Source organism: Rhinopithecus roxellana, chromosome 4 (assembly GCF_007565055.1).
Source record: "Rhinopithecus roxellana isolate Shanxi Qingling chromosome 4, ASM756505v1, whole genome shotgun sequence".
Classification (NCBI taxonomy): Eukaryota; Metazoa; Chordata; class Mammalia; order Primates; family Cercopithecidae; genus Rhinopithecus; species Rhinopithecus roxellana.
In genome coordinates, this window is record NC_044552.1 from 128443724 (window position 1) to 128455983 (window position 12260).

At 34.6% G+C, this 12260-nt stretch overlaps 1 protein-coding gene across 9 annotated transcripts in view; it reads left to right on the plus strand.

Moving 5' to 3' along the window:
- Positions 1-12260, plus strand: part of PTPRK (protein tyrosine phosphatase receptor type K) — a 571158-nt gene that overhangs the window by 483041 nt on the left and 75857 nt on the right. The window lies entirely within an intron of this gene.

The window sequence follows — 12260 nt, forward strand, 5'->3', positions numbered from 1 at the left end:
TTGAGGAGAATTTTTCCTTATCTGCTCAGAGAAGGTGGGTCAAACCCAGGATATGAGCTAGAATGTTCTAAATCAGCTCTTCTCAAAGTTAAGCTTAAATCAGAATCACTTGGGGGCTTGTTAAGCAGATTGCTGGGCCTCAGCTCCACAGTTTCTAAATCACTGGGCTTGTGAAGAGGCCCATTTGCATTTCTAACAAGTTTACCCCGACACTGCTGGTCAGGTCAACAGCTGGTCTAAGCAAGTCCGATTCACCCACTGCCAGTGATGGGTTTAGCGTTGTAGATGTAATCCAGTCTTGGCATGAGAGATCTAAGGCTACATCTTCTTAGAATGTAAGCCTTCAAAGAAATGTTTTCCTTCCTGATTTATAAACAGAGAGGTGGTAAGGACAGCCCCCAACTTATCCTTTTTACCTAGGGGCATTGTTTATCAGGATATGGTGTTCAGAAAGTTGAGCCAAATTGTCTAAACAAATTAGCCAACTCAGAGCCCTAACAACCATGAGGTTCTGAGATCTCCATTGCTGGACTTCCTTAACTTTAGATATCTGTATTTGAAAAAAAAAATCGGGAAATCACTGCTAGTAGGTAATCTGTTATTTGCAGCATATAATGTCTGAACTGATATTAGGTTTTTATTTTCCTTTAGGAATTTTAGTAAAAATAGTGGCTTGTTTCCAATATGAAGTGTAAAGGTTCAGATATTTCACAAATGATATCAAGAAAGCACTTACAGTTCATGTAACCTAATCATTACCATGATATTTTTTAAATAGTGAATCTCCTTCTTGGTGTCAGTCTAGAATACCAGAAACACTTTGGCTGCCTTGCCATAGGTACTTTGGTAGAACTTATCCTCACTGGCACCAGATATAGCTGGAAATCAGTAACACAGACAGTACCCCTAGAAAGCATGGAAAGAAAAAATTCCAGGCCGGGCGCGGTGGCCCAAGCCTGTAATCCCAGCACTTTGGGAGGCCGAGACGGGCGGATCACGAGGTCAGGAGATCGAGACCATCCTGGCTAACACGGTGAAACCCGGTCTCCACTAAAAACTACAAAAAACTAGCCGGGCGAGGTGGCGGCGCCTGTAGTCCCAGCTACCCGGGAGGCTGAGGCAGGAGAATGGCGTGAACCCGGGAGGTGGAGCTTGCCGTGAGCTGAGATCATGCCACCGCACTCCAGCCTGGGCGACAGAGCGAGACTCCATCTCAAAAAAAAAAAAAAAAAAAAAAAAATCCAAAAGCTAAGGCATACATGTGTGCATTCATTTTTCATTTAATATCAGTTTATTCATTTATTTGATAAACCTAAAGTTGATGTATAATTACTAAATATTCATATAGTCTGGAGTTTACCTCTTCATTTTGTATATTTATATCCTGGGACTGTCTAAGTCAGATTATTATTTATTCAGAATATTACTTATGGTAAGCAATGATGATAAGTCCTTCCTCACTCCCTCTAAAAATCTTTGACTTCAGTGCTAGTTTGCATTTTAAACATGTATTCCAATATTGAGAAAAAAATCACTTGTTACAAAAGAGTAGAAGTACATGGAAGATTTTATCCAAATACGTAAGACATACCAGCACTGATCATGTTTTGTCTAATTTATCCATTCTTCTTTCTTTTGTGGTCTCTTCACTAATTACTTGATGAAGAATTTGTTGTTTCCAAAGCATTTTCTTCATAATCTTAATTTTGTCTGATGCTGCTTCTGTCAAATCTTTCACTGGTGCCCTTTTCTCTGTGCAGATGGATGAAATGCTTTTATAAGTGACAGACATTCAAAAATAACAAACCTGAGAAGAAAAAGAACAGTTTATCTGTCAAGAAGTTACAGTAAAACTGTGGAAGCTCCATTTGGTTGTACTCCATGTGTTTAGAAATTGTTTGACTGAATTCATTCCCATCATAGTCACCACTGGTGAACTTGAAAAACTCCACAATCTCCACTCTTAAATTGTACTCCTGTGTTTCATCCCTCACAGAATTTACAAAAGTGGAGGGTGGTTTAAAAGCAAGGGTTAAAAAGTTATAATAATAATACATATTTAAATGGGCTTCAGGGTCTGAAATCCTAGTCTTAATTTCTTAAATTGTACTAAGATGCTTTATTTTTAGACTACTGCATGTTGAAGGAAATAGGAAAGCATTAACAATAAATTTTCAGATACTTTTTTACCACTTTTTTTTAAAAGGGATGGAAGTTAGGATTAACTGTGGTAGGTTAGCCTAGCCGTTCAGAAACTTTGGGCAGGTGTGTGGCTTTTCTTGGTCCCTAGGATGGAATTAGCTTGGGGAAAGCTCCTAGCCCTTCTGAAAACTTGTAATCAATGAGCAGAATTTTGTAGTTTTTCCTCTGAGTGCCTAAGCACTCTTGCTGACAATCACACTCTTTTCTCCTGCAAGGGAACAAGTGTGTATCATTCTTCCTGCCTGTTGGACCTATGCACAAGTTGTCAAAAGTTAATCTGATTTAAAGTTTTTCTTTTCCTGAACTTAGAAGGGAGGAAATTACAGAAAAGTATATTAGTAATAGACTACAGCCTGAGGGAAATGAAAGCATATCTAAGCAAAGCCAAGCCAGGAACAAGTACAATTTTAATGAAATGCAAATCAATGTTCATGAATTAGAACTGACTTTTGTTAGGCACTAATATTTCCTGCTTTTCTGTCAATATCCTTATCATTATAAATTCTTTTTTGTTTAAATATAAAGGTACTAAAAAGTTAACAGCTAATAGATTTTTTTCAACCTGTTTGCAAGGCTAAATTCTCTCTTTGCCTTTGAATAACTGGAGTAGAATAAAAATGTTGTATTACCACAATGGATTCAAAGGCTAATGAGTGGTCAAATTGTTAATTATTCAGGAATTTCTTACTGAAATGAAGAGCTGTCTGGATGGACTGTAAAGTTCATGAAGGTATCAACCTCCTTATAATTGTCTGTGCCTGATATTTAAGATATGTATTCATCTCTTTGGACTGGCTTAATTAATTAATATTCTTATTCAGAATATTATTTACTACAATAATTCATAATTATTCTTTTCAGTGCCCTGAGATGTATCAGTGTTTTTTTCTGCTATGTTTTAATTTTATTGACATAATTTAGAAACAATGTGGAGTGGTCATTTTTCTTTTAATCTAATACAGAAAAAGAGAAAATATTTATGAATAGAAGCTCAGGCCGGGCGCGGTGGCTCAAGCCTGTAATCCCAGCACTTTGGGAGGCCGAGACGGGCGGATCACGAGGTCAGGAGATCGAGACCATCCTGGCTAATACGGTGAAACCCCGTCTCTACTAAAAAATACAAAAAAACTAGCCGGGCGAGGTGGCGGGCGCCTGTAGTCCCAGCTACTCGGGAGGCTGAGGCAGGAGAATGGCGTAAACCCGGGAGGCGGAGCTTGCAGTGAGCTGAGATCCGGCCACTGCACTCCAGCCTAGGCGATAGAGCGAGACTCCATCTCAAAAAAAAAAAAAAAAAAAAAAAAAAGAAAGAAGTTCTGCCTTTACTTTTGCTTCTGCACCCCCATAGCCTCTTAGAATGGACAAAATACAGAAAGAAACCTTTTGCCTGAGTTCTTAATTTCATTACATCTTATATTAATTTTTACCTTTTTTTGTGAGAAAAATAGGTTTAAAAAGTGGTTGATTTTTTACCTTGCCTCTACCTACTGGATAAAGAGTAGTGTGATTACTGTAAATAGAGGAAAGAAATGATATAGAAGCCCATGACTTCAAGAAGTTCATGGTCCAGCTCATGACACATAAATAAGATCTGAAAAAAACTAAAGTCTAGAAAAAAAAAAAACTCAAAAATGTGTGTATGTAATATAAGTATGTATACTATATGTAAGTATTCTACTAAAGAGATAGGAAGTTTTCAAGAACAGCGATGATGACTTGTGGAAAATTTCTGGGAAGTCATTAAATCTCATCTACATCTTAAGAGGTCAGTTGAACTTTCGAATGGGACTAGGCATAAGCAGAGGCAGAAAGGTTGTAACAAACAGGCTGTATGAGGATTTCCCCCAACAAATTTATTCATTTATTCAACAAAAAAATTTTAAACACTCCCTGTGTACCAGACATGATTCTAGATGACAGCATTAAAATGGTAAACAAGACGTATCACTTCGAGGAGCCTATATTTCAGATGGGGAAACCAACTACATATATATATATATATACACACACCCACATATACAAATTAAGTAATCAAGATAGTTTTGAAGTTTTGATACATAATTCAGTGAAGAAAAAAAGAGCAGTATAATGTGATTTTGAGTGAGTTTCCTGAGTAAAACTAATTTTGAAAGGATTTCAGATAAATCTTCACTGAGTTGATGTTTCAGCTGAGACTTAAATGAGAAAAAAAAAAAAAAAATTAGCCTGTCATATAAGTTGCCAGAAGAGCTTACCAAGGAGAAGGAACAGCAGATGCAAAGGCCTTGATATAGGAACAAACTTTGGATATTCAAGGAATAAAGAGGATCATGAAGACCAACCTGGTAAACCATGATAGAGAATTTGTATTTTAAGTGTGAAGGAGAGCCACTGGAGCATATAAACAGGGAATCATGATTTGATTTGTGCTTTTAAGGATCACTCTGGATACTCCATGGAGAAGAGATTGTAAGCTCGTCAGAGTGTATTTAGAGCACATACTACTACAATGGTGGCTAGGACTAAGGGAGTGGCAGTGGCGTGAGAAAGAAATGGGCGTATTTAATACTTTTAGATACAGATACATAGTACTTGTTGATAGATTAAATGTAATGTAGGAAGGAAAGTAAAATGAAGAATGATAGGTTTTTGGCATGTACGACTAAGTGGATGAGTTTGCTATTTTATTTGGTTTTGTGACATTGTGCAAAAAATAAGCTCTTTGAAATCTAAATAAGTTGAAATCTGTGAGTTCTTTCATGGATAGGATGAGGATTGAAAATGTTGGATTTGATATAGTATCAAAATCAATAGTCATTAGAAAATAGAATTATTGAATTTTCAAATTGGAGTTACTTAGCATTATATATTCCAAATATTTTCCTAGTTTCTTTTGCAGGTGTTTTAGGGACTTCAAGAGCATTTGCCCTACTTTTGTAATAAACTATTTTTAAAATTAAAAACAATGCTTAAATATACAAATGTGTCATATACAGAATACTAACAAATATGTTCCCTTAAATTTTGCCATAAAGTTTCTTTATTTCTAAACAGATGTAAAAAAAAGTTTTTTTTCTTCTAACTCTGTTATACATAAAACTTGAAACTACAATGTCAGTTACTAAGATGATAGTATGTAATATATTTAGATTCCATATATTGATAACATGCAACCAAATTGAATATTAAATAGTTTCTTTTTTTTTTTTTTTTTTTGAGACGGAGTCTTGCTCTGTCGCCCAGGCTGGAGTGCAGTGGCCGGATCTCAGCTCACTGCAAGCTCCGCCTCCCGGGTTTACGCCATTCTCCTGCCTCAGCCTCCCGAGTAGCTGGGACTACAGGCGCCCGCCACCTCGCCCGGCTAGTTTTTTGTATTTTTTAGTAGATACGGGGTTTCACAGTGTTAGCCAGGATGGTCTCGATCTCCTGACCTCGTGATCCGCCCGTCTCGGCCTCCCAAAGTGCTGGGATTACAGGCTTGAGCCACCGCGCCCGGCCAATAGTTTCTATAATATCACAGCTATCGTTCTCCTTTTTTGCCCCCTCAAGCAACAAAATGTGTTATTTTTAACCCTATGCAACCATCTTTCTTAACCCTTGGTTTCAAATTTAGAACACTTCTTTTCACTGATTGGCTTTATAGAAGGAAATGCAAATGGTATTGGTCATAAGTAAGTTTAAACTTATCAACTTATTAATAAGATAGTTATACTCCATTTAGTATTTATTTTTCAAAATGATTTCATACTAAAAAGTTTGGAATCCCTGACCTAAGTCAATGCCCTCTTACTATGGATGAGAAGACTGATGTTCATTGATGATTTGATTTCTGAGGCAGGACAGGCAGTTGAAAGTGTGGGAACAGAAATCAATTCCCTGTACTTTTTTCAGTGCACTACATTTATTTCACACTGTCCATGTAGAATCGTCAGTTAAAACTCATATATGTTCAACCCCTATTTTCGTATCAAGAGTAATATGAGTATATAATTACCAGAGGTCTATCATAATAATTTCTCTAATGTGATTAAAGAACAAGCCAGATATTTTTATTTGATAGAGTATACCGATAGCATCAAACTGAGGATGCCATTTGTTTATTAGGGAGAATTTTATAATTTAGAGTTTTGTTCAAATATTATCAACGGTAAAGTCTAAATTACTTATTGCCTTTAATTCTAGGAATGTTGCATTGAGTGACTAATGAAACAGAAATAACTACTACCCATATAAGATCTTCATAGACATTTATGTCAGAGCAGAGATGGCAAAATACTTGATGAGATTATCCTCCCTCACAACCTTTATTTTAATGCTGTCAATCAAAACTGAGCCAGTTAACATTTCTACAGAATCATATTGTATCAAATAGATAAGTTATTTGTAATAATGATAATTCTTCGTTGGGGCTTCTGCGATAGGCTGAATAATGTCCTCCCACAAAGATGTCTACATCTAATCCCCAGATGCTGTAAAGATGTTAAGTTCCATGGAAAAAGAGAATTCGCAGTTGTGATTAAGTTAAGGATCTTGAGATGGAAAAGTTATTCTGCATTTTCCAGGTAGAATGAGTGTAATCACAAGAGTGCTGATACATGTGAGGTAGCAGAATCAACAGCAGAGAAGGGATGTGATGACAGAAGCAAAAGTGGGAATGACCTGCTTTGAAGAAGATTGGGGCCATGAGCCAAGGAATGCAGGCAGCCTCTAGAAAGTAGAAAAATCAAGAAAACAGATTTTCTCCCTTGAGTCTGTAGAAAAACAAAGCCCTGCCAACACCTTGATTTTAGTCCCATAAGACTCATTTACGACTTCTCTTTATATATCTCTCAGATATGTAAAATGATAAATTTGTGTTGTTTTAACCCACAAATTTGCTGTAACTTGTTATAGCACTTATGCCTAATGAATACAAATTCTGGCACCTGCAAATGTGGTCTTACTGTAATTGATATCTAAAAACATGAAAATGACTTTGGAATTGGACAGTGGGCAGAAGCTTGGAAAAATTTTGAGGCACATGATACACAGCCTAGGTTGCCTTCAACAGACTGTTAGAAACATGAATGTTAAAGTCTGTGTGGCAAAGATGCAGAAGAAAATAAAGAACATATTGGAAACCTGAGAAGAGGGTATTCTTGTTAGGTGGCAGAAATTTAGCTGAATTGTGCAGTTCTGGGGAAAGCCAAATTTATAAATTATGAAGTTGTATATGAGGTAAGGCGATTTCCAAGCAATGTTGAAGGTGTGAACTTTCCAGACACATACACAAATGTATATTACATATACATACTTTTATAAAACTATATATATAGCTATATATACACAGACATTAATACACAAATGTGTATTACATATATACCCACTTTTATAAAACTATAGATATATAAAACTGTGTATATACACATACACATTCAAACATATACACACACATATATATACACATATATATAATTTGTTGATACTATTATCTTTATGTAGTGGCAGTTCAACCTCCACTTTGATTATGAAGCAGGCAAATGCTACAGAAAAGTCTTAAGTATTTCTATCCTTAGCAATTAAAAACAGGCCTTTATATTGAATCTCTACATGAAAAGGATTACATTAGTTTTATTGCAGTATTATGGTGACATGATTTCTGCCTCTCTTTTTTCTATATTTATCCAGTTGCAGGGAAAAAGTATTAAAATCCAGTTTGGCCTCAGTGAAGCACATTTGCAGAGTGTTATATAGAGCATTGGTTTATGATTATTGCTCTATAATAGACAAAGTATTCTTTATCCTCTATCAGTTTAGTGACTGAAATTATGAATTCTATTCAGTTTTTAATGAAATGTGGATTACTTCAAAGATTATCTGATTTAATAAATGCATTAGAGTAGAAAGTTAATTGGATCTTTCTTGAATGAATGGTGACTACTATGTGTGATTGATGGGAGTGAACGACAGAATATGATATTCTTTGAGTTTGTTTTATGTGTTTAAAACTTTTAGATTAGAAAATTAATTTTTGTGTGATCAGTTTTCTCAAAAAAATTATGTAACTCCTATTGAAATCATGGAGAAATTTTAATTCATTTTAAAATAAAAATATCTTAAATTTTGTAAAAATGGATTATAAAAAATGCCACATACTGGAACACATGTTTAGTTTATTGTGTTTTTAGTTTGCAGGCAGAGAAAATGAATTTTACTCCAAACATCTGCATAGTTCTAGATTTGTCACCTCCTGTTTTTGACACAGATCTCAACTGAGCTTCTAATTTTGGAATCTTGCTCCGGTTCTTGTATTTCGTGTTCAGTATTCAAGATCTCATTCTGTATTAACTGGTAAATGGGTTATCATTTCGGCTTGGTTTATGTAGACACTATATTCTTCATTGTTTAACAAAATGTAGAGATTCAGGTGCTTGCAAATATGATGGTAGAGGTGACAAAGTGATCCTCATCACATTTTGTATATCGTTAGTAATGGCAGGAAGAGGTTTACAGTATGAGTATTACTAACCCTTATGGACAAATACAGATTATCTTTTAGTTAACAATGTTACTCTTCCTGAGCGATGTTCATGTGTGCAGGTGTGCCTTCCATATTTTCAATTCAGACAATGTTGTAATTGCTGGCTGCAGCTGTTATTTACAGCACCTGGCTTTGCATCTGTGCCTCTTACAATTCCAATGTTGCCCTTTGTTTGAGGATAATTCCCAGTTCTTGTATACCTCCTGCTATTTGCTGCTATTTCCCAGGTAAAAACCCAACTGGGCTATGCTTCTAAGGTAGGGATAGTTTCAGTGTCCTAGTAAATCTTTCCTCTGTTCACCCTGATGACTAGCATCTTGGTTTTGACTCTTTTATTTTTAAAAAAAAAAAAAAAAAAAAAAAAAAAAAAAAGACTGCTTTGTATTATGCAGCTATCATTTTTCTGACAAGTTCAGCCACTGTGGAGACAATGTGAAGTAAATGTGACTCATTGTTGGTGGTCTAGCAATGTCTAAAGACTAGAGCAAATAAAATGATAGTAAAGAGAAGGAAAACAGAGGATAAAAATTAAAGTTCCTAAGAAGTATGTAGCTAAAATTTCGCCTTATCTAATTGAAGCATTTTCTCTTGACTTTGCCAGCACAACACTTCTTAGCAATGATAATAACAGCAGCCACCTTATTAATTTTCTTTGTTTAAATTTAGAATTCACATCATCATGGTTAACAACAGCCATCCCTTGAATATATCTTTGTTAGTTGCTTAATTTCCTACACCTAACTCTTCCACCAGTTGCTAAATACTGGGACTATTAGTCATGCATTCAGAAAGTGTTATGTGCTTCCTGTCTGTAAGGCACTAAATCAGATATTGTGCTCCAAATAAGAGGGTCGTAGGAGGGAAGGCATCACACCTGTATGCAGTTACTACGCAGAGCAGGTTTGGGATAAAAATACATTGGCCACATCTTTGTGAAATCATGAGCTGTGACCCTTCTCATGACAGTTCCCCAGCTCTGCCAAGATATGTTCTTTGGAAGAAGTTGCTTCACTTTTTGTTTGGGTAGAATATATACAGTCCAAGTTATAGATTTCCTGTAACTTAGAATTTACTGACACTTCCTTTAAACAAGTATATGATTATCCAAAATGTATCTAGGCTGTTTTGATTCCAGTTTTATAAAACAAATCACTAATCCAATGTTGTGTTTTAAATAGGAACTTTTCTGTTTGTAATTTCAGTTGGCATTCATTATATATTTACTTAATGTGGGCATCTCTTTTCAGACTTATTTATGGTCGTAGACCCTATCTATATTTCTACATCTACCTGAATATAGAAAAATACACTGTTTCTAAAATTGTTATCATCATAAAATAGTGGTCTGAAGCTTGCATTTTTGAACTTAAAATAGTGTCTTTAACTTATTTTCAAGTATGAAATTATAAGTATTCCATAGCATGAGTGTATGTTTATTCCTTCTTATATTGATGAACATTTAGTTTATTCAAATTTCTTGGGATTACATGCAATGATGCAATAAACATCCTTGGCTAAGATCTTTACATTCTCTGTCATGGGATAAATTTCTAGAAGCAATATTGTCAGGTCATATAATATGTATATATTGTAAATAATTACAGCCTCAAAATAATTATACACTTTTACATTCCAAACAATATGTTAGAATACTTATTTCTCCATATCCTTATCACTACTAATTAGTGCCAATCTTTAAAAGTTTTGCTTTTGTGATGGGCAGATATGATTAACGTTTTGTGATGTTTCATCATAACATGATTCAGTTAATGATAACACTGCTTATTGTAAAATTGTTGCATGAAGAATGAAGAGACAGTCATAAAATTGTTGCATGAAGAATGAAGAGACAAACACAGTTAACTCTTCAACTTGTGTGGTGCATTTTGTTGCACTTTGAAAAATGAAAAAAAATCAAACATTTAAAGTTTTTTTATTGATGGTTGCTCCTTAAGAAAAGCCTGGAAATACTTTAGTTTGTTTTGGAATGTCTTTAAGTGCATAGTGGTTCTGTCGCATTTCCTGAGCTGCAGAAGATTCTAAATCATCTTGGTTTAAGATAGGCTTTTTTGTAATCACTGACAGTCTCTGATTTCAGATTTCTGCAGACATTGTCATTGAGTGGAGCGGTATCTCTAGAAGTTATAAGAACTGTACTTTTTTACTCTTAATAAAAGTAAAGTGTGTCAAAATAATCAAAGTAGAAGAAAGCATGAGTAGCCATACAAATAAATTGAGATTCATTAGCTAAGCTAGTTGGTAGAGGCAAATGTGAAGAATATTTTGAAATTAACTACTAAGATAAATTTTTTAAAAAATGTTAACTTAAAGTTGCTGTTTTTAAAATTTGCATAATGCTTTGAATGACAGTAAGACAAATGTCATTACAATCATAAAAAATGTATATAAAGTACATTAGTATTTTAAATTTCTCCTGGAAAAAAAAATTGCCACATGTCTTCCAAGATATATAACCAAGTTAGAAAAAAAAGTTAGATAAATATGCATATTACCAGTTAAGTTCAGTTTTACTTCTGCTTACCAGATGTTTTGATAGAAGTCTTTTTCAGTGTTCAATATGATGCCTGTTTCTCACACTGCTGTGAAACATCTAAGCTCTATATTCTGTTTGTTGATAAATAACATATGGTTTTGAAAATCAGTGTTAAAACCACACAAAAATTTTTAAAGTGAAAAAATTAAGTTTTACCCTCAATATAATAATTGTTTTAAAAATCTTTAAAAAAAAATGTTAAATTTCACTATGATATATACAGCTGTCTGAGAAGTTTATTACAGAGACAAACAGAAGAATGTTATACATTGCTCAACTCAAGATTACTTCCTTTTTTAGTTTTAGAAGAATTCAGTTCTAGATTTAACCAAATAACCAGTAATGTATACATCTCCCTGATCTATTGTCATGAGCATGCAATTTATTTACTGACATGATGCTAAGAGGTTTTCTACAGATATTCCAAATCTGACTGGGTTTTGCTCCATTTTTCTTTTGCTAATCAAGACTTCATTGAAATAAATACATAGTAAAATTCTAATAATGCTAGAATCATTTCCTAAATGTCTTGATGTTAAGTGAAAAATAAACTCCAAATCTGATTTTGTAAATATTATTTTAAGATACGCATTCTTAAATCTTGATAGGCAGATGTTCTGGGAGGCTCCAAGAGAGCTCAATTGGGTAACTCTCTCAGAGGATTGACTTGCTCCATATTTGCATCATGCTTTTGTTTGGTTTCATTCACAGGCACAGTTGCCCATCATGCAGCGTATCACAAAATGACCTAAATTAACTTTTCTGCAGGAAGTAGAGGAATCTCAGGATAGGAGAATCCAGTTTTAAATTCCCCCTGAGACTTAAATTAATTCAGTCTTAATCTGGGATGACCTAAATGACTTAGTATATAATGTCTCTTGTTTCTCTAAAAGAGAGTCTATCAATGACAGAGGCCTAAGTCTAGAGATCAAGTATATAGTCCTGTTGACTGAGAAGAGGCAGAAAAATCTGATTAACCCAAAGGAGAAAGGTGAAGGAGGTGGCAGC